The 25,002-nt window shown below is 33.5% G+C and overlaps 1 protein-coding gene across 1 annotated transcript in view; it reads left to right on the forward strand.

Moving 5' to 3' along the window:
- The first annotated feature begins 6,517 nt into the window (after positions 1–6,517).
- Positions 6,518–25,002, forward strand: part of LOC128669484 (nephrin-like) — a 161,036-nt gene continuing 142,551 nt past the window's right edge. Inside the window, exon 1 of the mRNA XM_053744352.2 lies at positions 6,518–6,800. The gene's annotated coding sequence lies outside the window, so the exon portion shown is untranslated. The remainder of the gene's footprint in view (positions 6,801–25,002) is intronic.

Here is a 25,002-nt window from a genome sequence, read left to right on the forward strand (position 1 = left end):
GGTGAAAATTGATGCGGGCGAAGCCGAGGGAAAAGCTAGTTAGAAATTAAAATTATATACCTATATAAGTAATACAGGCCTCCGAGGGCGTGGCCCTGTAATGAGATAATATAATTATAATCTCTATTTTTGATACTTAACTATTGTACTGCGAGGTTTTGAGAAATTTTAAATAGACATCAGCACTGCTAACCTTATTGATTACCATTTTTCACATTATGAAATTTTCACGGAAACCAAAATGAAAACTAAACCATTCTCTCGCATTCTTGCGTATTAATTGTTGTATCCGAGCATGTAAACACACAACGCCCAGAGCTTTTAAACCTTTTTTTTTATCATCAAAATTTCAGGTCCACATATCAGATTGTTATTAATCTCAATCCCAAATATCACAAGGATTTAGAAGTTTAGCGGAGTGAAACCAGTTTAATAATATTTCCGTGCCTCTATAGCAGACGCATGCGTCAGCATGAAACAAAATTCGGATTAGCTGCGATTCCATTGTCATGTAACTGCATTCCAGCACTGCTCTGGCACAGAATGTCGTTTGCCGCACAAAGTCCTCTGTACTGTCTGGAGCAACATACTTCTAGTACTCGTACTTTTTTTTTTTATTTGGTACATTTACCAACGAACGAACTGACAACATCTGCGTACAGTCATCAAGTAATCCAGCATGAACCGAACCTCTATTGGGCTGTAATAACGGCGTATTTGCAATGAATTTGAGTAGGTTGATGTGATGTTGACTGTACACACACATTCGTTACATGGAACTGTAACGAATGTGTGTGTACAGTCAAGTCATCAACCGTGCAGCCAGAGGGGGGCTCGATTCTCACGCAATCGAAGTTCATATAATCAATTTTCTCATATGTTGCTCGAAGGTTTTAAGCAAATATACAATGGGATAAAAGTCGATCGATTGATGCATTGATGCATTGTTTTTAATTCTTTCAAATGTGTTTTTTCGTGAGTTCATTAACCGTGATAAACATTCTAAAAAAATTGGAGAAAATTCTTGAAATGAACTTCCGATTGCGTGAGAATCGAGCCCTTGCATAGGAATACGAACACGTGCCTTAACTAGTAATCACGCTTATAATATTTTTGTTGTCAACAGATTGAGTCTCGAAATAACTGATCCTTGTTATTTTCATGGCAGAGTACCTAGAGATTCCATTAATGTTGCTAACGACCGGACGCACTTCGGATTGGGGTTTAAAAGGGTTGAGTGGTTTTGTACAATCGTTCTGATAAAAGGGATGAATGTTGAAGCTTTTAGCGATTTAAAAGATGTCCTGGTAGGATTAATTTTAACGTCGATGAGCTGATACTGCTGTTGGCAAGAGAATTTTTTTCTTTTAATGAAGGCAGTTAAGGCCCTTTGCGCACTATAGGAATCACAGCGGCTTTAAATATATTTAGTGTCCACATAAAGTCAGACGATTGGGTGATTAAACTGTGTCGTAATTGAGACGTTTCTATTTTCTATATTTACCAATCACTATACTATATGGCTGATAGTTTACACGCCTCAGTGAGTCGACACTTTTATTTAGAAGAAATACGTTCATATCTTTTTCCAATTTACCTAATTACAATATAAATTGTAGCATAGTAGAAATAGTGTTTCTTCAAAGCATTTATCTATATATTTTGTGTGTCAAATCCTTACATATTATAAAATAAAAGTCAGCCGCGTCCGTCTGCCTGTCTCTTCGCGATAAACGCAAAAATTACTGCACAGATTTTCATGCAGTTTTCACCAAAAAAATGGGTTGATTCCTAAGAAAGATTTAGGTGTGTAATTTGTTATATTACCAGAGCGAAGTTGGGACGGGCGTTAATATATTAAAAATATATCTGAAATAAAGAAAGGTAGCTTTTTGATAATAATTCAGTTAGGGCCTCCATCATTATTTATTACCCTTATTACAAGCTGATTATTAGCGCAGAGCTAAGCGGATCAAGTGATTATGAAACATCAAAAATTTGTTTCTTCTTACTTTATAAATAACAAATCGAATCTAGGAGGAGAGGCCTGGTGTCTTGTGTAACAGGCTGTTTCAGCCTATTTCAAGCACCAGTCTTCACAAAATATCTAGCTTAAGTTTTACGTTACTTGTATGTATATTTTGTGAAGAAATATATATCTTTTACTGTTAAAAAAGTCGTTCATATTTAAATGTATAGTTCTCTTTAACGTTATTACGAAAGTATGCATCCAATAATTTAACAATCGGGTCGTTGCTTAACAAATAAAAATAACAATAATAAATGTTTATTTGCCAGACTATAAAATCCATAAAATTGTTAATAGAAATCCTGACTTTTGTTAGTATGTAACAGTCATATATTTTAACATATATTACTAAATTAAACTCACATTTTCACCAATGACTATTTACTCCAGCATTCACAGATTATAAATACAATATTATTGTACGAGAAAGTCCGACCTCTGCCAATGCTAGACACCGACTGCCTGCCGTTCGTTGCTCGCCGATCCCTCGCATTCGGCCGTCCTCTCATATTTATTTCGATGACATTGACGTTTAATATATTCAATAGTGTTACCATTATACAAAATTATTTCAAGATAATATAAAGTACTATGAATATATACACAATATGAAAATATACATAATTTTTATATATTTATTTAACTATTTCGACATGAAACTATGGCAACGCTAACACATATATTTAACAAAACTTGAGTCACTGAATTTCAACACAGTGTCTAATTATTGGACAAATCTGTACGGGAATACATTTAGAATACTGACTGTAACTAATAACAAAGCATTTAGTTATATAGAAATGAGAACGTTACAGGCAATTTTACACGTTAAATTTGCGATTATTCAAAAACCTACAAATGTTATGTTTTAAGCTTAATAAAATGTACAATTACGTGCTGAACATAATTTATTTACTCATTTATAAATAACTTTGTATTAATCTTCCTAAAATAGAAGTTTACAACGGAGATAAATGCGATTTTTGTTGATTTTTGTAGTATTATTTTGAGCTTCAAACACACCTACAAGGAGATCAATTATTAACAAAATTATTATCCTCATTTAACCGAATACATATCTTAGAATCAATTATGTTGTCTTAGATTCAACTTTGACATTAACTTTAACCTGCACAGAAAACGCAAAGCACGGAGTTTCGTCAGCGCCGCGCAGCTTACAGTCAACGTCAAAATTGACCGGTGCAACTCACCATAACTTATCATTAATACACAAAATACAACGGGTACTTACACAACAGTAACTAATAATTGAAAATACAATAAGTATGTTATACAGTGAGTATAATCATATGGCACGTTAACCAACCACCAATTAAAACATTATTTTCGATCACCGACAACCCTAAACAATACAAAACAAAGCATATAATCTCATTACTGACAAACCAAATCCTTTGTGGAACATGTGTGATACGAGTACATACTTAATTTACACGTATTGATATTTATGGCACTAAATAATTTAATAATAAATTAAATTCTAATGATATCTGTGATTCATACTGCCACGCTAATATCATAAATATGAAAATGTGTTTGTCCTTCTTTCACGTGCAAACGGAGCAATGAAAATAATGATTTCTTTTTGTGGAGATTGTTGGGAAGGCATGCTACGGTCAAAAAAAGGTTTAGATGGTGATTTATTGACGACCTCGGTGGCGCAGTGGTAAAGTGCTCGCCTCTGAACCGAGCGATCCTGGGTTCTATCCCCGGTTTGGTCATGATGGAAAATGATCTTTTTCTTATTGGCCCGGGTCTTGGATATTTATCTATATGTGTATTTGTTATAAAATATAGCATCGTTGAGGTTGTATCCCATAACACAAGTCTCGAACTTTGGGGCAAGCTCAATCTGTGTGATTTGTCCTTATGTACAACTGTTATATACCACGGGCATAGCCGCGAGTATTAGCTAGTTTTTATATAACGATAACGTGACTGTGCATTTTTTTTATGAAAGTAGAATGTTATTTTTTTAATCGCATCTTAACGTAGGTATAAAAGACCCTTCGAAAAGGTTAAGAAGATAATCTAAAGTTAATTGATTTGTCATTAACTTAATTGCCTAGTACTCAATATAGCCCAAAACAGTCAACATTTTAATTAGTGTTTCTTAATTACTAGTTCAAATATAGGTGGACAAAAAGGAAAAAAATACTGCAGTACTTAATAAGTTCAAATTAATAGAATTAGACCATATAGTTTATTCATCTAATACTGTATTATAAAGAGGTTGTTATTGTGAGTTTGCATGTTTTAGGCGGGTAATCTCCTAAAAAAATGTTTTTTTTTTAATGTTTTTTATTAGTGGCCAATTTCATTTAATAAAGAATTCTGTTTAACTTTGATGCTCTAAGCACGAATTATCCCAATGTAGATGACCAATTAATGCCAAACAGACACAATTAACTGCTTTGTAATCATTCACACGGCACTTTATTATTCAGGCCCCGGTTATGAACGAGAAATTGCCACAGAATACAAAATTTGCGTTTTGTCCATTTGCCTGTGTTACGTGTTTAGTAATTTATCTCGGCTTTGGTTCATATCGTTTACGTTTCAATTTTAAAATTTATTTGTTTTCGTAAAAATTCAAAAATATGTTGCAAAAATCGCCGTAATGACAGTCTTAGATTTTTTTTGATCATTTGTAATCGCACTTTTTCTATCCTATGCCGGCAAACAGTTCGCCAAACTTTGGCGGATTCGATATACATTGCTGATTTTTCATTTCGGCAAATATTAGCAGTCATACTTTCTACGCAATGTTCATGCATTCGTATCGGCATCAGATTCTGTCCGAGTTCGGTGACAGTGTGGAGCCTACATTATAGGAAAAGTTAATAAGCATTCCATCAGCATACTTTGTAGTATTGTAAAATTTGCAAATGTGGTGCCTCTCACCTAACCATGGCTCACTTACTGCCATGCCATGCGTGTCTTACCACTTGCAATCTGAAAGATCTGTATGACGCCAGATATATTACCGTATCCGTAGCATCGCATTAGTCCTCAAAAATTGTATCTTAATCGACACGCTAAGAAGAAGACTTTGCAATTTTATGACAGTGATGTCATTTTACGGTTGTTGATAATTTACGTACCTATAGGCACCAATAATCCATCAACAGAAAAAGTACAGAGAACCTCATTTAACAACTACGCGCACAACCAATCTCTGCTCATTAAAAAAAAACGTTTTTCCTAAAATGGTACTGATCCATTGCTTCCGTTAGCACATATTTCGTTTTTAAAACGGCGAGTAAAATGTATGTAGGTCTTTAGGCAACATAAATAAAATATAACAGTGTTAGAAGTAACACACTCGAAAAGAAAGAGAGAATACATAGTTATAAACGTTTAAATAGTATAGAATATATACTATCATATAAGTCAAAAAGTAAGAAAATATTTGACAAGAAAGTTAACAGGAATTCGTAGTAAAGTAATCGAAAGTAATAGATACGGACCTTTATTTTCGTTGTTTGCGAACGAGAAAATTCGCTCGTATTTTCTCTGTTAGGGCTGTCAGTGATAAATTCATCTGCGCGTTAAGTTCCGAAACTCATTGAGATGGAATTAAACCCTCTCCAACCTTGACAAAGAAGTCGAGGAATTTCGATTATGAATTGATTGGTTTTGGTGTTTATAGAAAGTTTTTGATTTTTAGCAAACGCTTAACTTGAATTTATTTCTTTTTTGCGGCGCTAAAAATAATAATAAATACAAAAGACGATTGTTTTCTTTTAGTTTTGTTTTCCTTCATTGTTAGAAATAGAAATGTATTTATTTGTAACACATGTATTACATTTACGAAGGGCTGTTCAATGTCAAATTAGGCAGGTACATCAAATATGCCATAAAAAGATATCAGCTTATTATTTTGATTGTTATTTCTTGCTTGAAAATAAAGATCCAGAAAAAATAATTTCTATACTAAATATGATTTTTTATGTTGACATACTTGGTCCTAAAATTATTGTAAAGATTGTAATATTTCAGTCTCTTTAAAAATACTTAATTACATTTTAAAAGTTACGTGTTCAGTTTGATCATCCTATCGTCGATTTTATATTAATATGATTAAACATAAACTTTCATAATATAAAATTACGACACATTCATACAAAATATAAATATTTCAATTTCAACCCATCAGCGATACAGCTATATTAAAATTATAAAACAGCAACATTAAATCAATTCGAATTTCGTCCTTACATTTTCGCCCGGGCCAATTTTAATGTTTACACTAGGAAAATATGCCCAAACGTTTTCCGACTCATGTTTTCGTGCAGCCGTACCCACGAGGGGCATCTATCAAAACAAAACTAAAAACTAACTTATGAATATTCGCTAGTGCAGTGTTAGTACATAAGCTAGGCTCTGTCAATCGCTTCTGAGCATGCGCAGTGCTGCCTTTAGCGCGGACTTGCGTGCGGACTTTAGTAATTGGCCACACGCCGACCGGCTCAAACCAGCTGCTACCGGATTTTTCCGATTTTTTCCGGATCTCTTCGCTCGCTGCATATCGCGCGCGCTGCCTGTCGCACTCAGTGAAACTCTTACTTTATAACTAAAAACTAAATGATTACTCCAAGAACTTAGTGTCAGTGTATATTGTAAATAGTTTGAAGTTGTTTTAATGATCGTAACTTGATGTTCGATAAAGATATGGATAGTTTTAAGACTTTGTAAATAGTAATGTGTGTTCTAGTGTTTCTATTGTTCTGTGGATTTATAGATATTGGTGAGTAAATTACAGAAATTTCAGGATCGATGTACATATAAATTTGTCTAGCATCTCGTGAATCTTTTTAAAAATTTTTGAAAGTGGATTTTCTTCAAAAACCTATTCGACATAATATTTGTTTTAAATTAGCTCTGTTTTATTTAAATTAGCTATTATATTTGCATAATAATTGTTGAACACTAACAAAAATTACACACCCAAATGAGAAAATTGTCTTGATCTTTCGGCATATTTTTTCATGTCTAGTGTCTTAAGTGCTATACTAGCATAATGTTACAGCTTGGCTAACCGTTTCACGTGTCTATTTTAGTCAAAATTGTATACATAGCTTCTTTTTTACTTTGGTATACTATCTTCTCGTTGGTTTTGAATGTGCTTGTCCAATTCCGAAGAGGTTCAATTACTTTCTCATTAGTATGGCGATTTATTTATTCATATTATATATTTTTTCTTAACAAATAATTCATTAATCGAATTAATGACATTTTCAATACAAGCATTTTATGTCGTCAAAGAGATCTTGTGCATTCAACACGTGAAAATAAAATCATGAAGTTGCTATAAAGTAAATGTGAAAATTTTGGAAATACCTTCAATATCATAATATTGATGCCAATATATTGCTACATATTAATTTTTATTATCGCATATCTATAAGTACCGAATTTACGGAGCTACTTTTGTTAAATGTTTCAATGAAAATATGAAAAAAAAATCAGACATAGGTCAGACTTCCATACTAGAGTTTCTAGACCTTGTCCTTAGATGAGATGTTTTCGAAAATGCGAGTTACATTGCTAGAGAAATACTTATTTTAAATAATTAATTAAGTATATTTTTAATCATTTAGAAATACACATTTAGAAGAGGCAACAAACAAACTTACTTTCGCATTTATAATATTAGTTAGGATAGGATAAGAATAACATTATCTAAAACTAAAGTAGAAGTGTAATTAATCATGCTAAAATTTTTCCAGAGACCATTACATTTTAAAGAGAATTGAATATTATTTCTAGCATATTTAAACGCAAGTTAATTGTGTTAAATTCATAATTAATCATCTAAGATTGAATGCTAATAGAGTATCCTATTTTTAGAGCCTGAAAAAAATATATGCAAATCTAGCCGAAACAGTTTTATCAGAAAAAGGAAAACACACCAACATTCACTCTAGGCAGAATTCAATTTAAAGCCAAACCCGGGAAATTTCTAGGCGCTTATTCTCCCTGGCCATAGATTTTCTGTCCCTTTTACGAGAAAGTTAGAAGAATAATATTTTTTTTCTTAAGCTATAAGTTTTTTTTTTCTATCACGAGTACGTCGATGATTCATTCACGTCACAATTTTTAGTTTTTATTTGTAACTAACTTTTGTCCGCGGTTTCACCCGCGTGATTTCCCACGAAATCTGGGACGAAAGTTCCTTCTCCGTACGTCTAACTATGTATGTGCAAAATTTCAAGAAGATTGGTTGAGTAGATAGAGCTTGAAGAGGTAACAAACAAATTTTCTCATTTATAATATTAGTTAGGATTTGCTTGACGAAAGTGTTGGTCCCTATTATGCCAGAAGGGCTTACCATTTTTTATCAGTAATATAACATGTAAGTACACAATAAAGTCCATGGTCAAAAGGTATACTGAAACATATTATGATTGTGATCAAGTGCTGATGAAAGGAAAATATATATACTTATATATATATATATATATATATATATATATATATATATATGTATAATTAACCAAACAAAAAAACTTTTAATAAATGCGAGCCAATATAGGTACTAAGGGAATAAAAGTTTCTGGCTAATGAACTCCGATCGCTGAGCATTGCATTCAGAAACCGAAATACCGCTTACACAATTTACAGTTTAGTTAAAATCTATGGATTCTCGCTTGAAATAAGACGGCCATTTTTGGAGATTCCATTAATTGTTTGCTTCTGAAAATGTTTATTTTAGAAGTGGAGTAGTTTCCTCTAAAATTTCTAAACTATTTTGCCCGCAGTTATAATGCATTAATTTTCCGGGATAAAGGTATGCCTAATAAGCCTACGTCTTTCTCCATACTTCAAACTACATGAACTAAATTTCAGGAAGATTGGTCCAGTAGATAGACCGTGAAGAGGTAAGAAACAAACAAACTTACTTTCGCATTTATAACATTAGACAGGACTAGCTGCGCCCCGCGGCTTCGCTCCCGTGGGAATTTCGGGATAAAAGGTACCCTATGCGTTATTCCAGGTTATATAATACCCGTGTATCAAATTTCATAACAATCGATCCAGTAGATTTCGCGTGAAAAAGAAACAAACATACATATCCACAAACTTTCGCATTTATAATGTTAGTAGGAATAGCAGGATTGGGCAAATGAGCATTTTTTCAACGGGTAAAAATTACACAGTACTTAAGTTAGCTGCAACGCGCATAATTTCTTGCAGTGCATTACAGTAACGGCGTCGAGTTCATTATTTAGTTAGCGAACTGCAAACTAAATGCACCGCACAAGTAACACGTAATAATTTACAAGTTCCGGAACTTATGGGTCGCTTTACAGCATTATTATCATTTCATAGCAGGTGCGGCTGCTTCAAAGATTTTATAATACTTCTACATAGCGACAATGTTGTTTAGCTTGTGTTTTAACCCCCGACGACAAAAAGAGGGGAATTATGAGTAAAAAAGTCTTCTTTCACAACTAGTTGTCAAACAGCGAAAGAAAAATCTCCGTTAGTAATTGGTAAGGTAGTTACCAAAATAGACGAAGGCAGTTTAGGGTACATTTCACGAGCGTTTTGAACGCCGACGTGGGCTATCATTAGTGTTTAAATTGTACCATACACAGTAATCAGTTTAATTATCCTATTTTATAAATAAGTAAAGTACTGGTACAATATTTTATGAAAATTAAAAAAAAAAAAATATTCTTTATTCAAAAAACATATGCGATACTAATGAAACGCTACACGCCGCCTTCAAACAGTCTTGAAATTCACCCATTAACGTCTGTGTATATATATGTATGTTTGTTCATGGCATCATAGAAGCCAAACAACTGAATCGATTTTGTTCTGTTTCTTTTATTTGAAAGAGAATTGATTGTGTTCTTAGCGATATTTGGAAAACATATGTTTAGCCGTTTGAAAATCGTCAGCTTTTTTCTCGTACATGAGAGCTTCGAAGTTGGACGTTTCTTAAACTTTCAATTTAGTTTTTATCAAAGACAAAATTTATCATCGTCAACCATTTTATGTCAACACAACAATATAAAGATCAGAATTTAAATACTGATTGAGAAATGTTATTATAATTTGAAAGATTTTTCAATGATAGACTCAGATAAAAATTAGTTAATTTAGTTAGATTTTGTCTTGTTATGATAGCATGCTCTCCATTTAAATTTGCATGCCCGTGGACGGTGAAATATGTAGGATTAAGTTTTTCTTTTAACACCACATTGTAAAAAAAGTAAATTCATGTTTTTGCAAATAAATAATATTTGTCTAGGTCTTTGTCCCCACTGATCATACGAACGTCAAAAACAGTGTTTCTACCACATCGGCAATAAAAAAACACGCTTTGATGCAGTTTTCATTACTGTCTTTTATTTTATGATTTGCAATGACAGTCTTTAGAAAAGTAGTGTTCTAGCAAAAGGGGCAAACCCAAAAAATGCTGGCTTGATGTCGTCAAGATGATATGCGTGCCAAGGTCTTACAACTACGGATGACGCGTGACAACCGTGCGAAGTGGATATGAATAGTAGAAAAGCGGACACCAGAAAAACGCTTAGATGAGTCTTTAGAAAACAGCAATAAAACTTCTAACTTAACTACTTAAATAGTTAAGTTCGAACTTTAGTTCTTTAACTATACTTCTTTAATGAAGATTTACAATAGATAACATTATAGTGGGACGTCAAAAACTATACAATAAACTATATACAATAAGTAAGACAAGTATGTATGTTTGTCCCTATGGACATACATACATATAGACCCTCAAAATGCGTCCAAAATTGCAGTCGCATATTATACTAGTGAGCTTGACATACTCACTATCGCCGAACTCAAACAGATGCCACGCGAATTAATGAAAATGGAGTAGTTTGTATGAGATATTTTATTTACTGCAATAACAAACCAGTAATTATATGCCGAATCTATCAACGTTTGGTGAACTGTTTGCCGACATTGTATAGCCGGCACAAAAGTGTGCAGGTTTTTTTACGATGTTTTCATTCGCGGATTCAAATCGTGGTTTGCGTAATCTTAAAATTAGTACATGTGTCAGATTCACTATCATAACGCGTCGCCTGGTCTAATTAGTTCTTCTTCATAGTCGTATTCCTCATGGCTGAGGGTCATGGTCATTACGTGGAATGAAACACACACAACAACTTTCTTGGCATTATTAATGGAGTGGTTTGCCATTGCCTTCTCTATTTCACACGCAAGTTAATAATAATAAACCAGTGTGCAGGTTTCCTCACGATGTTTTCCTTCACCGGAAGCAAGTGGTGGTCTATGAAAACTACTATACATGAGTCAAATTGGTATACAAACTCATGTGGCACGAGTAGGATTCGAACCTGGGACCTTTCGATCCACAAGCGGGCGTCTTAACCATTACACCACCGCTGCTGCTGCTTCTAATTAGTTAATAATAAAACTGTAATTTCGAATCATTTTAACTACCTACCGCTTTATATTGATCAAAATCTTTAAACGAAAAGCGGACTATTGTTTTTCAAAATTTAAATCAAATATCACCTTTTGAATGCCAAATTCGTTCAATACAAATAACATATCTAGAAAAATCAGGTCAAAAAGTTATTTTTGCTATCTAGCCTTCGGATATACGGCAAAATGTCCATTTGTCAATTACATAGTGTACTGAAGTGGAAAGTGATGAAGCTCCGACAGCCGTCGCGGCTTTCTGATATATAATAACTAAATATAGATATAACATTGTCAAGAGGTTTGGATTGTTGCGTGGGGTGTTCAATTTGTTGACATTAAAAAAATATAATAAATAAAAAAATATTATTACCCAATAAACATTTAACTATTTTTTTTAATGGATGATTTATTTTTTATTTTAATAATGGCAGATTTTTTTTTTATTATAAATATAAACTAGTTTTTGCGCGCATGAATTTCCCACGGGAGCAGTTATTTTTCCAGGATGAAAGGTAAACGTACGTCATTATCAAAACCTATAGAAAATGCGTTTTTCATTACAGTTTTTCAAGATTTTTTTTCAAATACCTACTGATAAAAATTTGCAATGAAATTAGAATAAATATTACGATAATTTGAAACACAAAAATTTTTGTCATAACAAAATATAAGCAGTCAAACAAAAACTGTCTGTATTGGAAAATAATAATAAATATGTATTATCTGATATCAGATATTAGATTATGTCGTTTTCCTTCAGATATATCATAAAAGAAACATATTCATTGGGCCGGAGAAAAAGTGCTGTTTCATGCATAAAGCGCAGAAATACATTCAAAATATTGCGACAAGTGGCTATGAACCATGATTCCCGGTTAAAATCTTTTTGCTTTTACATTTCATCTCTTCCAAAATTTCATCCGTGTTTTAACGACAAGAAAAACACATAACTAATCTTTCTTCTGAGAAATAATAGTTTAATTTTTTTTCTGAAAACATTTATTGCACGAGCAAAAAAAAATGTCTCAACAAAAGAATAAACTATAAAAATTTGTGAAAATGTTACAAGAAAAAATATTATTTTGGAAAATGCACCACAACATATATTTTTTTTCAAATTATATGCGTTAGTGGTCAATGAGTTGAACGTTATGACCAGAATTCTTAACATCTTTGATCAGAAAGTACTAAGAGCCTGACGTGAATACAATCGGAGTTTATTTAAACAAGTTTCTCAATTTGTTTTTAGTTTAACAAAGTTTTCACAACACAGAAAATCACAATCGAAAAAGTTTAATCGAATGCACCGATTAAACTTCGTAACACCGATTAAAAATCGAACATTTCCGATTATGATTTGCTGACCTTCGAAAAAAAATTAAAAAAAAAAAGATGAAACGAACGGTTAATATCTGGGGCCGGTTCGATCCTACTCGATAAAATAAAATCATGTACTAATGGTGGCCTTAAAGCCATATGGCCTTCTCTACCAGTCCATAATAAGACCTGAGATATTAGTAAATTGGTGCGATAAAATAATGGTAGTTTCTAAATTAACTTTAGGGGTAGTCTGTGATATTATAAAATATCTATATTATAATTTAAAGACTACCAATTGCTTTTATTGGAAGAGAAAATAGTGAAGAAGGATGACTAACTATTTAACTATTTAGTCCTATTGTTAAAGTTAGGTACCTAGGTATATCGGATGTCATTAGATAACTGTTACCACATACTTTATTTAAATCAGTGTGCAGGTGGAGACCTGCGTGAGGAGTCACGATATTTTCCTTCACCAAAAGCAAAGTGGTATAAACACAAAAAAGTTCTTACAAAAAAAAAATTGGCGTATCGGAAACAAGCAAGCAAAAAAAAATAAAAGAAGATATTTTATTCGCCGTAGACACGTTTTTTAGAACGCTCAAACTGAATCTCATGTCGGTGTTTCCATTGCTCTGTCCCCATAGCTAATTGCTTCACTTCTTGGTAACATGAAGCCCACTTTTTCTTTTATTTTTCTGGTGTCTCTGTCTTGTTCTTTCTCTTTTTCCTTTCATCCTATCTATCTAAAACGTAGTAAAAATAATGCAACAAAATCCTTATAGTTTTACTGCTAATAAGGCCTATAATATTTCAGCTAGCTTCACTAATCGGCAATGTTAGTGCCTTATCGATACGTTCAAAACTGCTGTACCATTTTACGACGTACGGCTTAACGCATAAATCTCTAGTTATTGGTCTTGGTGGGCGAGATAAACACACAGGAATCGCGTAGTGGGCGATCCTGAATTTCTGGGTTTTCGAGTTTGAAAGGATTATGTTACAGCAATGTTGTGTTTAGTGAGCTAGGGAATTTGTTCGGTTTCAACGGTATCAAATCTTAGGTTTATCGTTTTCGGTGGTAAACATGGTTTTTCTGTTAATATCTAGAAACATGGTTTTTCGTTGTCTTTGATAGATATTTCATTTCATCTCTCCCAAAACTTCATCTGTGTTTTAACGACCAGAAAGAATACATTTTTATCTATCTTCCGAGAAATAATGGTTCTATTCTTTATTTATGTTTTTTTTTCTCTGAAAGCATTTATTAAAGATAACAATACAAATATTTACATTGAATCACGAGATTAAGTAATAATTGTATCGACAAGAGAATAAACTACCAAAGTTAATTTCCAAGAAAACTTTTCCAGTATATCGAATGTGGGTCGACAGGCTTACCCACAAACACAATAAAATATTCAATGCGTAATATCAAAAAAAAGCTGTGTATACGTAATCAATCCATTACTTGGCCTTGAATAACTGAAAACAGTAGACTACTCAATATATGTTCCAGTACTAATTTACAAAAGTTATTTCAAAAAGTATTTCATGTAAAATTTTACACACGTTTTAGAAATATCAATAACACGCTCGAAGAAGAAAGACAGATTCAGAAAATATTTTTTTTTTATCTCTGTATAAAAAAAAAACGAAGCCCCAGTGCGCAGCTTATCCCACTAAAATTATAAAGGCGAAAATTTGTATATTTGTTACTTCTTTTCAAACGGCTGGGACAATTTTTGTAAAATTTTGTATTGAAGTAGCGTAAATACGCGATTAGCCGTAGAAAGAAGGAACGTTCTTTTAATCAAAAAGTCTTATTGTCAATGGCGCATTAAAAAATAGATGGCGTGACTGTGCATAAAAACAAATATTTAAAAAAAATAATTCGCGGGTAACATCCTCTAGTAATAAATAAAGTTTAGAACACACAATATTAGTTTAGATATACCGGCAATTTGCTGTACTTATCTCGGATGGCAGGGGATCGCGACCACACTTCACAAGTAAAACGGGACTTAACTTATGGGACAGAATTTACATTGTGTAAGCCCAGCTTAAATTCTGTGGGGTTAGGTGATTCCTTATTGAAAATTCGTGTTGTATCAGAATCTGTACTTTGTCATTATTACGAATATTATGGGGGATTTTTTGTTGGTTGGGAAAATTTGTTTTTGTACCAAAATTTAAGGAGTACAATTATGACAGCTGATAGTGGATTGCATCGCCAACTTTGACGTTAACTTTAAACTACGAAGTACGCCGCCATTTTGTCTCAACGTCGTCGTCGGCACGCAGCTTAAAGTCAATGTCAAAGTTGACTGGTGCAACTAACTCCAAGTTAAAATAGTATTGTACTAAAATCCAATATATATTATAGCACTATCTACTAGTACAGAAGCAGCGGCAAGTCCTCTGTTAATAGTAAAAGTTAGCTAACTATAGTCATATATTTGACAATAGTATATTCAAGCGAGCCGCAGTGGTCCCAATATAGAACAATATGGTCATAATCTCTGAATATAGCAGCGAAATTTTGAAGCGGTGGCGTTCCAGTGTTCAAGATGCCTGTGGACTGAAAGGCCACAGGTTCGAATCCTGCTCGTGTCAAATGAGTTTCTATATAAGAAAATATTATAGTTTTCATAGAAATACAATGTAGTATATACTCAGATGTTGGTGGCCAAAGTTTTTTGTAAATTGTTACCACTGTAAATTGTGTTCGATAGAAAACAATAATACTTTGTAACAAAATCCTTTGTTTGATATTTTTTATTTTTCACTAAAAAATAAAGTAAAATTTGTGAAAATATGATGGTGGCAGGTTTGCGGAGCCTCAATAACCATGTCCCATTGCTCCGTTGCGCCCTGTCGTCCTCCGTCACATTGACCTACCTAACCAACAGAACAACGACGACATTGTATGTAGTTACAACGTACACCAACGCACGTTAATGTCAAAGCCATATAGAAAACTGAGTCGTTGCAACAACTGCGAAGCGCAACGAAGCAATGAGGCATGGCTCTAAGGGGAAGGATTATTCCTAGAAAACTAGGAGTAAACACCAATCTACCCAACGGTGATTACAATTTTCTAATATTTTCTATTTTGCATACTACTGTTATATTGCTTCCTTAATTTCCGAAAAATCGATGGAGCCTTTGCGGAAGCACTTCAGAGTTCAACATTTTTATTACATTTTCTTAGAAAATATCTAAATATTCTTTTAATAACAACGATAAATATTGTTTTTTTTTAATGGATCGTAATCCTAATACCATAAATTCGAAAGTAAGTTTGTTACCTCTTCACGCTCTGTCTACTCAATCTGTGTTCTCGAAATTTTGCATGTAGTTTGAAGTATGGAGAAGTTTCCGGGATAAAAGGTACCTTTCATCCCGGAAAATTAACGCGGGCGAGGCCGTGGGCAAAAGCTACTTTTATATAATTTATTTATTGAACGCACCGGTGATCCATATCAGATTACTAGTGTCCATGGGCTGCAATGTTTGCTTACCATCAGACAACCCACATGTTCTATTTATTTAGGCCTATACAATAGGTTGTAACCTATTGTATTGTTGTTGTATTTAATAGATTGTAATCAATTTCATCTTAAGCTTATAAATCTATTGCCCACTACACTATAGAAATAAATAGTTTGAAACTAGCCGATGAATAATTGGAAAAGCCAGTTTCCGATAGCTCGGCTACGACACGACGCGACACGATAAGCGGCTATCATGTGATTCCGTGGCCTTCAGTTCGGTGGGCGGCCGAAGGTGCGGTGCGTTTTGAAATGTACGCTCAGACACAAAAATGTTTACTCGAATCCAATACATTTCAGTTTACAACTGTGAATGTGTTTTCAGCTCTCGATGGACAATAAACATGTACTAAAACAAGTGCATTTGGTATTACATCACCCCACATATAGCGAAGCGGTGGTGTCCACTAGTCTGTGATCGAATAGTCTCATGATCGAACCTTACTCGATCACACAAAAGTTTGTTTATACACCCATATAACTCATTTACAGTAGTTTTCACAGGTCAACACTATATACCTTACGATGAAGAATCGACATCGTGCATTGTATACTGTATGTGTAATAAATACTGAACACACTGTTTATTGATACGATCTTGACTGTCAAAACACGAAAAAGAATAACAATTTTAAACTCCTAAAACAAAGCATGTCATAGCGATAAGCACGAACCAAACGCTACTTAACATTGTATACTACACTTTTGTTTTCGACAGTACTCCGTGCGTGCACATATAGAGAGCGACAACACGCGAAGTATGGAGAAATGCAATATTTTAAATATACGACTCACCAAAAACTGAAGCCACAAATCTTGATTTCATAAATATTTGTATTTTTACCTCAAAACTACTTTAAACATATTATTAATTACTTTATGTAATAAATAAAAATTTTAAAGTTTTGCATTTTGCGCTTAATCACGCCACTAAAACACCCATAAGTTCATACTTATAAAGTCATCTTTATTCAAAACTATTTAAAATTTACTTTACACACAAGCAACAACGCGGATGAAAATCGTTCGTAAATAGCAAGTTATACATTTATAAAGTAGCCTACTGTTGAGCGTTCGAGCAGCCTTTGTTCGCGACTGTACCGCACAGTAAAATGAAATTGTTTTTATTCCCCGTTTATTGTTACTCGTAAGGCCGGTAATTTAGGGCTTCGCTGAGTGTTGAGCTATTCTTTCAGCGTGGAAGTGTTTATTGCTGTGCTTCAATTGTTCTTTTTTTCCCTGTCACTGTATGTGAATGTCTGCCATTATTATTTTCTCTGGGTCGAATACAAGATTATTTAAGTATAAAGTAATAGGATTGATTTGAAAAAGGAAACGCTTTTGTTTATCAGTTGTATTTATATGCTGAATAAAAAAATTGTAAGTTACATTTTAATAAAAAGACGCGTTGGTAGCCCATGAGTAAAATCTAAAGGACATGGTTCTTTAATAGCCCATACTTCCCTTGATCTGTAATATAATGATATTAAGCTAATAGGTATATGTTTTCTTGTTTATTAGATCTTATTGCTCCACTTTAAATTATATAGACAAAATATACGGTAATATCTGACTGTATCAACAAAACATCGTACCAATATCATAAATAATTGAATATTACTTTGTACTGACATATTTATTTTGTATTTTTATGGATCTTAGTTACCTTAATAAAGTGATTTTTTTTTTATTTATGTTTATAATTATTACTATGAATATTAAAGTGTGTTTATCGTTATTTCACGTTAAAATGGAACATTGGATTAAGTTGATTTGCCTGGTGAGGTACACAGCAATAAGTAATCTACAGCCTATTTATTGCCGTAGGCGAAACAAAACTCAACAATACAAAAATAGGAGAATACAAACAAACACTTGAGAATAGATAGTATAAGTAATTCAATACAAAATCGTTTCAGCAGTAAATATTAATTATTGGTACACGCACAGCGTTTCGTTACATCGTGCAGCCTTCCACGGCTCACCTAGGAACGCCGTGTAAGAGGAAAGACAACTTACCTATATTTTGATTATGTTATCCCGCTAGTCCTAACTCAATATTGTTTTACACAAAGCAAACTCGTGTCTTCCATGGTTAGGTACCCAAGAATAAATCTAATAAACAGATCTTATCGGGCGTCTTAGTTGAGCAACAAACGCAGCAAGGGAGCGCAAAGCGTTTTTTCATATCTAGTGTATATTTACATGTTGTCATCGTATTTATTGAAACATGTTTAGTGTCGCACTGCGTCGTCCAGTATGTTGTCGCGCGTTTAAGACGCCGGGAGAGCCCTTGCTATGTGAACGTGGCCATAAAGTGTTGTTATTTAGCTATTACACATTATTTGCATAGAACCTTACTAATTATGTTATATTGCATGTAATTTAGGTTCTATAAATAGGTTCTATAAAATGTGTAGGTAACAAATACATATTTATCGACAAATCACACAGATAAAGTTAGCCTCAAAGTAAGTTCGAGACTTGTTTTATGGGATACTAACTCAACGATACTATATTCTATAACATATGCATAATATAGATAAACATCCAAGACCAAGGTCAATCTGAAAAAGATCATTTTCCATCTTGACCTGACCGGGGTTCGAACCTGGGACCTCCAGTGTAGCAGTTTGTGGCATAATCTGTACATAGGTATAATATATTTAAGTACTGGGCTTATTTTGTCCATATAATTTGTATATAAACTACTTAGATATCTAATAAATATAATATAAGATAATAGCAGAGTATTGGGGCTAAGTTCCTGCCAAAATGACATCCTTGCACACAAACTCACTCATTCAAACTTTCGCATCTTTACATAATATATAAAAAGAAGTTCCCCTGTCGCGTCTGTCTGTATGAACGCTATAAACTCAAAAACTCAAAAACTATTTGACGGATTTTTGTACGGTTTATTCACCAATAGTGTGATTCCTGAAGAATGTTTAGGTGCACAATTTATTATGGTTTTACCCGAGCGAAGCCGGGAGGGGTCACTAGTTTGTAATATAAACATTGTAAGTTTCAACCATAGTCCTTGACTACGAGAAGCAAGCGTAATAGAATAAAAAGTAGCTTTTCTTAGAACACTGACTAAATAAATATAAACAAAGATTCTTTCAAATACCTAACATTTGTTGAGTTGAGATTGTTTGCTACCAAGAAGCTTTTAAGTAAAATAAATTTTTACTTATTTGAAACCTCGTACAAAAGAAGTATCGGACATAATAAGTAGTTTGTAATATACCATTAAAAATCCTAATTAATGTTATAAATGCGAAAATAAATTTGTTCGTTTGTTACCATTTCACGCTCTATACATACTCTCTATATCACTCTCTACACATACATATACTCAACCAATATCCTTGAAATTTTGACATAAGCTATCTTTCATCCCGGAAAAATTACTGAGAAATTCACGCGAGTGAAGCCGCGAGAAAAAGCTAGTAAATAAAGAAAATCTCTAAACTGGCGTATAACAAACGATCAAAAACCTCGCCCAAAAGCCATTTCTCATTCTTAAATTACATTCGTGTACCAAAAATAATGTACTGAATGATGTGTTATTTACGTAGCGAAAGCTGTGTTTTGTTCAATAAACAATTTGTGGCAATGTAATTTTCTTGTTTTCACAACGTAACATAATATTTAGTCGGTACTGACTGATTTTTGGTTAACAGATACAAAATATTATACGATTAAACCAGCATTTTATTTAATTTCGAAATAAAAATCAGTTATCTAATTACTTAACAGGTATTAAGCACGCACGTACCTTTTATACCTCGAACGTTTCGGGTCGTGTAAAAATGACTCGTGGTCACCGAGCGACTGAACCAAACGTCCGAAGTAGAAAAGGTATGTGCGCGTTTAATACCTGTTTTAAGTATTTGATAATGAAACGCGAAAGTTTTAAATTAGTTAAAATAAGTAATTTAGATTAACTTGTTGTTGTTAAAATAAATTAGTCTAAAAAGCTACACACAATGTAACACAATAATTTTAGAAACAGACTTACTAAGTGGCTCCAAGGTAAATGTTTTAATTTCAGTAAATTTTTTTTTAACCCATAAACAAAGTCAATATCGACATAATAACATTTGCATGCTATTTATATGGATAGATAGATTTATTAGCTTCACACCATGTACCATCATACATATTACACTATTGAAAGCGAATAAATAGTTAATTTTTTATTTTTGATTTGATTATAACAAAATAATAATATAAAATAATGAATATTGTTTACAGCAAAATCGGTTAACAGTTAATAAAAGGTTTTATATCGGTTTTTTCTTCAAGTAAGTTCATTGACCTAATGCTTAGCAACTGTATAGCATTTCACATAAGCAAGTGACAAAAAAGTAAAATTTGTATTACACCCCAGCGTGGTTATAACCAAATCCGTATGGCGTTGATCTCGGCATAATCCAATGTAGCCACCATTTTATTACTCGCAATGCCTATTTTCTCTTGCAATTTCCGCTGTGTTTTTTCTTGTAACATAAAAAATGATAAATATGCGTATAACTCTTCTTTATAGTAATAAAATACTCTTTATATGGGAAGGGGTTGCTAGTGGAGTTTCTGTGTTTTCGCTTTTTCGTGTACGCGTGACTTTTTATGACCACTGACATACAGAGGGGTTAGTGTGGGTTTGTATTTCGCTTCTCACCATCGAGTAGATTCGAAGTGAGACGCAGCGAACCAATTATATTGCAGTGTGGTTGTCGTTGCGTCACAATGGCGCAATGTGATTGGTTCGCTGCGTCTCACTGCGAATCGATTCGATTGTGAGATGTGAAATGCAAACCCGCACTTCGCTGACAGATGTAAAATTTTGCGGTAGTTACCGTTCGGAGGTAGACTTAGGACTAGACGGTCGGATGAGCTTAGGGCATTCGACAGACATTGGATGGAGAAGGCCAAAGAAAGGAACACGTGGGAAGAGAGAGGGGAGGCTTTTGCCCAGCAGTGGGACATGTTATAGCTATTTAAAAAATGAAGTTACTGTTCGAATTAAGTAGTTATATCGTTTAGCGCACCAATTCGAATCCCATATAAAGATGATGCGTTTTAACTAAATAGGCTAGTTAGTGCTCAATTTTGTTCGTACTATGACTAATATGACTATCCACCAATTTGATCTGTGTCAAATTGGCCGATCTGGCATGATAGGGACCAACACTGTTCAAATGAGTTTCTTTCGGCATTTCTTCTCAGCAGTGGTCGTTCCGAAATGCCAGTAGTTTGTAGCTTGTGAGAAATAACTATAAATATTGACGAGAAAAAATGCCTGTGAAGGTCTAATTTCTGAATAAATGATTTGAATTTGAATTTGAATGTGGCGTGTGGTTCCGCCCTAGAATAGGACCACTCCATATGTACGGATGTCGGACGAGCCGATTTAGGGCCACACAGCCTAGGCCAATGCCTATGCTAATATTGCCTATCAATATAGGCAATAATAGCATTCCCAAGGAGGGTTGACGTCAGGCAGGCGGCGGCTAGTTATAAATCACAGCTGAATCTGAAAAATGTTGAGGTCTTAACACCGGGCTTCGCGGCTTCATAACCCCGAAAGCCACCGTGAACATGCATAGATGAGAGAGAGATGTAATGAGCATTTTTTAAAATGTTTGTAGGAAAACATTTTGACTGAAAGAACTTTGTTATGAGAGAATTGAAATAATTTACAAGGTTTTTGATTATCCTATTTTAATTTAATTTTATTGCAACTACTTAACTTTTGTGAGTAATGTATTCCAAATTTGCCTAATCATTCTCAACTGTGTCAACAATTGCGATCATTATGAACACCAGAACATCACGCGAACATCTCACGAATTATAATGCGAAAGTAAGTTTGTTTGTTACCTCTTCACGCTCAATCTACTCAAGCAATATTGTTGAAATTTTGCATAGATGTAGTTTATAGTATGGAGAAGGACATAGAATACTTTTCATCCTGGAAAAATAACTGCAAAATGTACGCGGGCGACACCGCGGGCAACAGCTAGTGCCCAATACTTATACACTTAACACAAGACATGATAAATGAACCCCCCAATGCTCCAATTCGCGAAACAACTAGTCTATACTCACTAATTAATAAAGTGAGGTAAATACATTAATTATATTTGCCCTTGGAGTGTGATTCACTTACGTTAATTACTTGGAGTATACTTTCTTACTAAATAACACACTGACGAGCTATTTCAGGACCACTTATATAAATTATAAATGTGATTCAATATGCTTCAATATAAACTGCCGGCCGTCTGAGAGTTCGTCCGCATTATTTTTTGCAATAAATATTTCTGAAGATTATCTATGTACTAAATTGCTCCAATCGTTTTTAGTTTATTTATGTTACAAACAATTCAATTTTTTTGTATATACTTGTGGCCTGTCAAGGCTTTGGTAAAAATAGAATAAATTGTAGGTTTTTTCTCAGGAATCATACTATATATTGGCGAAAACCGTATGAAAATCCGTGTAATATTTCACGGATTTTTGAGTTTATCGCGAACAGTCAGATGCTGCAGAAGACTTTGTTTAAGGATGTAAATGGTGGATTAATGAAGTGTGTACATGTTTTTTACCCGTGGAGTGTGAATTACTTACGGCACTGATTTTTTATTGGATTATTACGACATGACATGACTGACGTACGTTTCAAGAAAATATTAATATAGATTGAGATTTTTTGTGAATAGTTATATGTCTGTGAGGAGCGAAGTTGGGTCGATTAATATAATTTAGATTATAATTATCTAGCGTTGTTCCTAAAATAATATTGATTTAATAAAATATTTAGGTATTCTTTTTAGTTATTCACTATTTGCATTTTTCAAGTTTTAACTGTTTAGTTAAAACTTGTAAAATGCAAATAATCTTTTTCATACTCTGAGACTAATCGCGTTTGATGCAAATACTTACAGAATTCTACTATAATTATATGTCATGTTTAATGCAAATAAAGAATTCTATCTTCGACCGGGAAAAACTCATAGAAATTACTTCCCTCTAAGGAATAGATAGAATTTGATACTGGCCGTTAATAATATACACGATACCATTTTCTTTCTTTAATTAATATTTTTCTTAATCATGCCAAATAGTTCGTGGTTAAATTCAGTTCTATTTTCAAAATTTACTACTTGCACTCGTCGTTGGGCTTTTTCCGATCGGAGTGCAATTAATTCTGCATCCCTATGAGTATGAGAAATTAAACATATTTTTAGCATCAAGTTCAACCATTTGACCCATATGTGTGGTCATATGGATCGACCAGTAGAACTCGCCGATCGGACCACAAACAACAAAGTTAAATTAAATCATTTTTGCATTTACTATGAGACCTCACCATTGTTCATTAGTAGGTACAGCTAACTAATAACCATTTATACAGTAAATACCAACACAAGGAGAACAGAAAGCAAATATTAGTCTTTAATAAATTGCACTATTTTCTTCAGTAACGGGGCGGAGGCCGACTTCCGGCTCATATTAAAACGTTATCGCGAAATCTTAACTGCCATACTCGAAACTACACTCCATTTGGAAATGATATATTTACTTTTATTCTCCATTCTAAAAGTAACTTTATTTCCATTATATAACGCTCAAATTTAAAATAACTCCATTCCGATACGGAGGTTCTGTTATTTCTCATTATTAATTTGATAAGAAAAATGTGGAATTGGATAAAGGATTCTCAATTTTATTCTCGTAGAAATAAGTTTTATTTCTAAGTGTACTCGAAGGAGGTATTAGACTGCTGTTTTAAAATGGTCATTTTGTACGGATAGGGGTTTTAAATAGGAGCTTTTGTTGATACGGCACAATGGAATCGGCACGATTATAATGAAGTCGAGTAAAAATGATGATATGCGCAACTTTTGTTGCCAGTGATATATCAGGAAATAGAACGCGAAAATTTATTGCACTCATTTTAGAGCTCCGTAATTTTAAAACGAAAAAAGGAACACTTAAAAATCGCTCATGCATCACTGACTCTTCGTGTGTCCGACCGTCACAGCTAGTTTTCTCCAAAACTATTGAGTCGATACACAATGTACATCTGTGACCCAAAGACGGACAAGTAACTTGAACAAATAAATTTTGGGACAATTTTTGAGGAGTAAATTAGAAAAATAGGAATAGTTTCAGTTCACACAGCAAATTATATAATTGGACATATCAATTAAAAGTCGCAGTTTTTAGGATCTCAAACATATATTTAGGTGTATGTGGTAAATCAACTCCATTGGTGGAATTGAGACTTAAATATTGACCGGTTGATAGACTATGGGGATCTCCAATTTACAGATTGAATTGATTAACTTTTAAAATCTGCGCGAGTGGAAAAGCAGCTGGCACATTTTGTTTTATGTAACTCATTATAAAACAAGTCCTCTGCCGCGTCTGTCTGTCTGTCTGTTCGCGATAAACTCAAAAACTACTGCATGGACTTTCATGCGGTTTTCACCAATAGATAGTGCGGTTTCTGAGGAAGGATTAAGTGTATAATATATTATGTTTTTTAACCAAATGAAGTAGCGACGGGCTTTTTTTACTAGCTCTTTCCCGCGAGCCCTAACGCGGAACAGACATTAATAT

Source organism: Plodia interpunctella, chromosome 4 (assembly GCF_027563975.2).
Source record: "Plodia interpunctella isolate USDA-ARS_2022_Savannah chromosome 4, ilPloInte3.2, whole genome shotgun sequence".
Classification (NCBI taxonomy): Eukaryota; Metazoa; Arthropoda; class Insecta; order Lepidoptera; family Pyralidae; genus Plodia; species Plodia interpunctella.